The sequence below is a fragment of the Mauremys reevesii genome, unplaced genomic scaffold (assembly GCF_016161935.1).
Source record: "Mauremys reevesii isolate NIE-2019 unplaced genomic scaffold, ASM1616193v1 Contig83, whole genome shotgun sequence".
NCBI classification, from domain to species: domain Eukaryota; kingdom Metazoa; phylum Chordata; order Testudines; family Geoemydidae; genus Mauremys; species Mauremys reevesii.
Genome location: NW_024100899.1, coordinates 119,273 through 123,958, shown reverse-complemented (window position 1 = coordinate 123,958; position 4,686 = coordinate 119,273). Strand labels below are relative to the sequence as shown.

The 4,686-nt window shown below is 60.1% G+C and overlaps 1 non-coding gene across 1 annotated transcript; it reads left to right on the top strand.

Moving 5' to 3' along the window:
* Positions 1–892: 892 nt before the first annotated feature.
* On the top strand, positions 893–965 carry TRNAV-AAC. The gene has a single exon. It is a non-coding gene; the product is annotated as a tRNA-Val (tRNA).
* The last annotated feature ends 3,721 nt before the right edge of the window (positions 966–4,686 follow it).

Sequence of the window (4,686 nt, the reverse complement as noted above, 5' to 3'; positions counted from 1 at the left end):
CCTCAGAGACCCCTGTGGCTTTGCTCCAGCAAGTCTCCTTCTCCAGGTCTCCTTTGAGGACTGAGAGAGTATTCGGGTTCACGGACGTGCGCCAGGAGGAACCTCTTTCGAGTTTCTTCCTTCCTTTTAGTGATTTTACTAGAAAACAGCCGTTTAGAAGGTAAGAGCCTCCTGGAGGTGTGAAACCTGTTCAGTCTGATCCATCTGGTGACAGTTGAATTCTAGGCATGGAAAACACGAGCTTAAGGAGGCAGAATTTTATTTTGCACCTGGGATTTTGTCTCTTAGAATCACTGGGGACATAAGGGTTTGTCCTTTTTGATTCACCTCTTGCTCCATCCACTGTCTGATCCTCTTTCTCTTCGTCTCTTGCTTCCTTTGTCCTTTCTCCTGTTCCTCCCAAAATCAGGTTTTTTCTCCCGCTGATAACAGCTCACGTTAACTGATCACTCGTTATAGTGTGTATGGCAACACCCATTTTTTTCACGTTCTCTGTGTGTATATATCTCTTCCTACTGAATTTTTAACTGCATGCATCCGATGAAGTGAGTTTTAGCCCACAAAAGCTTATGCTCAAATACATTTGTTAGTCTCTAAGGTGCCACATGTTCTCTTTGTTCTTTTTGCAGATAAATTAATGGAGGTTAAGTCCATCAATGGATATTAGCCAGGATGGGTAAGGAATGGTGTCCCTAGCCTCTGTTTGTCAGAGAGTGGAGATGGATGGCAGGAGAGAGATCACTTGATCATTTCCGGTTAGGTTCACTCCTCTTGGGCACCTGGCATTGGTTATTGTTGGCAGATAGGATATGGGGTTGGATGGACCTTTGGTCTGACCCAGTATGGCCATTCTTATGTTCTTATGAAGGGAAGGGCACAGCCCTGTGACAGAGTTTCTGTAGTGTAGTGGTTATCACGTTTGCCTAACACGCAAAAGGTCCCTGGTTCAAAGCCAGGCAGAAACAGGCTTGCTTCCTTTTCTCAGCTCCTAGTGGCCTGTCCCTGCTGTTGTAGGAACAGCAGTGATTTCTATGCTCAAAAGGTCTGTTATACTTCCCCTCCCCCTCGCTTTTGTCTCCTCTCCTCTCTCTGAATGCCTGTGAAGTGGCTTTCCCCTCCCCTCCCTCCTGCAATGCTTGTGGGATGAAGGGGCTGGCTGAAGATCAGAAGAGCTTCCAGGTACCAAGATGTCTGGACTCTCATTAGGCAGCACTCACACACCCAGAGCATGGACCCTGCATGGACACTGGCTGAGGTGGAGTGTGACCCACCGGATGCAGCCAAGTCATCTCTAGTCGCAGGCCATGAGGTTCAGGTCTTTAAAAGGAAGGGGCCCCGTGCTCAGCTGTGCTTTCACAATGCTGCCTAAAGAGAGTCCCAGACACCTTGTCTATCTAGGAGCTCTTCTGATCTTCAACCAGCTGTTCAACCAGCTCATTCATCCCACAAGCATTGCAGGAGGAGGAGGGGAGGGGAAAGCCACTTCACAGGCATTCAGAGAGGGAGAGGAGATGGGGTGGGGGAGTGTAACAGACCTTTGGGCATACAGGTTATATGGAGCACACAGATCACTGCTGCTCCTACAACAGGGTAAGTTCTCAAGCAGCATGTTTCTTACTTTGCCCATCTGCCAATTTTGATAATTATGGATGGAAATATTTTGCCATTGGGATGTGCGTTTACACAGAAATTGACAATTACCAACAAATATGTAATTCTTCCAGTCCTGCCTAGTCTGCAGTTGATGGGTTTAGAGGGACACATTCACTCTTCCAGGTCCCCATGCCAGGCCTGTGCTCTCAACTTCCCACACTGCTGGGATCCTTCCCTGGTCTCCGCTCAGACCTCTGCCCCCCCCCCACTTCTGGGATCCTCCCCACGCTGTCTAACTCCCCTGCTGGCAGGATCCCTTCCTGTTTCTTTCATTTCCTGTCTCCACTCTGGGCAAAAGCTCTGCACTGTTCCCACACCAGAAGTTGAACCCAGGTCCCATGGATGAAAACCAGGAATCCTGACCACTAGACCATATGGGACTATTGGTGCATCTGATGAAGTGGGGATTCACCCACGAAAGCTCCTGCTCCAATACGTCTGTTAGTCTATAAGGTGCCACAGGACTCTTTGCTGCTGTTATTACTACAACTCTCTAAGCCAACCCCTCGTGAGTGCAGCAGGGACTAGCGTGACCGGATGTCCCAATTTTTGGGCCTTTTTATATAGGCTCCTATTACCCCACTCCCTGTCCTGATTTTTCACATTTGCTGTCTGGTCACCCTAGCAGGGGTTGCACACAGGGCTGCATTAACCCTTCAGGTGCTGAGGTTTCCCTCACTCCATTCCCAGTGCCTGTGATGAGGAAAGAGACATCAGGGCTCCCAGGTGCTGCACAGACCATGAATGAGATCGGGACCCCATATTGTGCTAGGTGCTGTACACACCCTGGCCAACACTGGGACACCCCGGGGGTTCCCCTCCATTTATCTGAGCCTCTGCTGCCCAACTGCTTCTGACTCCATCTGGATCACCCAGGAGCCTTTCCTTTCCACCTTTCCAAACAGTCCTTCTTTCCCTGCCCCTAATTCTGCTTTCACACCCTGGGCCCATCTCTCCCTTCGTTCCTCCACCCCAGGTGATTAGAGATGGAGGCAACTTCAGCCACTGGAGACAGACCCAGCGAGCGCTGCAGCCCCGGGGGTGTTTGCAGACACAGGAAGGAGCGGCTGGTGCTGGTAAGAAGTAAACCGGAGAACAACTCCCAGGGGGAGGCCGCTCCTGGGGGCGGGGCTGTGGCACAGCCCGGGGGCGGGGTAGCTCCTGGGGGCGGGGCTGTGGCACAGCCCAGGGGCGGGGCAGCTCCTGGGGCGGGGCTCTGGCACAGCCCGGGGCGGGGCAGCTCCTGGGGCGGGGCTCTGGCACAGCCCGGGGCGGGGCAGCTCCTGGGGCGGGGCTCTGGCACAGCCCGGGGCGGGGCAGCTCCTGGGGACGGGGCTCTGCCACAGCCGGGGGGCGGGGCAGCTCCTGGGGGCGGGACTCTGGCACAGCCCGGGGCGGGGCAGCTCCTGGGGCGGGGCTCTGGCACAGCCAGGGGATGGGGCAGCTCCTGGGGGCGGGGCTTTAGCTCAGGCCCGTGGCGGGGCAGCTCCTAGGGGCGGGGCTCTGGCACAGTCCGGGGGCGGGGCAGCTCCTGGGGGTGGGGCTCTGGCACAGCCCAGGGGCGGGGCAGCTCCTGGGGCTCTGGCACAGCCCGGGGCGGGGCAGCTCCTGGGGGGCTCTGGCACAGCCCGGGGCGGGGCAGCTCCTGGGGCGGGGCTCTGGCACAGCCCGGGGCGGGGCAGCTCCTGGGGCGGGGCTCTGACACAGTCCGGGGCGGGGCAGCTCCTGGGGCGGGGCTCTGGCACATTGTGACGCAGGAGCCTGGGCTCAGCAGCTGCTCCTGGTGGCCACGTGCTGCCAGCAGCGCTGGAGCCGCCCGGGCCGGAGCGGAGCCGCTGTTCTCAGCTGCAGCAGGAGCTGCCCCGGCCCCGCTGGGCTCCAGGTGGGGACAGAGCCTGGGGCCCGGTGCTCCCCGGGGAGCGGCTGGCGGGGCGGGAGGGGCGAGGCCGGAGCTGCTGGCGGGGACGGGCGGGGGGGCAGGCGGGGGGTGGCTCGGGCTCTGGGCCCCCGGGGAGCCCCGGGGCGGAGGGGGGGTGGGAGTGTCCCGGGCCCAGGCGTGCGCAGGGGGAGCCTGGCACCCCAATGCCCTGAGCCCCGGCTGGGGAGGCTGCTCCCCCCCCGGGGGGGCTCCGGGGGGAGGGGGGTGGCTGCGGCGGCTGCAGGCGGGTGCGCGGCCCCCCCGGGAAGGACCCGCAGCCGGCCGCTACTGGAGCCTCCTCCGCTGAGCTTTTCCCCAGGGGCGGCCTGGCGCAGCTGCGATCCGCTGTTTGCTGGGCAGGCTCCACTCTGCTGCTCCCCCCCCGCTCCTGGGGGAGTGAGTGAGACCCCCCGAAACAGCCCCAGGGGTCGGTGGGGGGGCCCAGCAGCAGCAGACCCCCCCGCCCGCTCCCCTGGGGCGGCCCCGCCCCGCTCGGGCTGGTGACTCTGCCAGGGCCCCGTGTGAATCGCTGCTCCCTGCCCGCCAGGCTCGGCTCCGGCCACAACAGCAGCGGGTGCCCTGGGAGCCCAGTTGGGCTGGGGCAGGGGAGGGTGGGGAGGAGAAGCCCAGACCCCAGCAGGAGCTGCCCTGGGCGGGGATGGAGTGGGAGAGGAGCCACCCTGGGGCAGGGAGGAGAACCCCGGACCCTGGCAGAAGATGTGGGGCTGAAGTCCCCGGCTGGGAGCCCCAGCCACCTTAGTGGCAAAGTTGCAGGGCCCAAGCCCTGACCCCTCTGTGTGGAGCTGGCCTGAGCCCTCTCGCTCCCATCCCCTGTGGAGCTGGCTCCCGCCTCCGGCTGTGCAGAAATTCAGCCCAAATTTCCCCATGTTGGTATCTCCATTCCCCCATCACCCAGCCATGGATGGATTTAGCCCAGGAGGCAGGTCAGTGTTGGCCCCATTGGGCAGATGGGATCTAGGGCACAACGAGGTGAAGTGACTTTCCCAAGGCTAAACAGGAGTCTGTGGCAGAGCAGAGACTCAAACCCAGAACACCTGAGCCTGAGTCCTGTGGCCTAACCACTAGGCAACCTTCCCCCTGAAGGAGAGGGAACC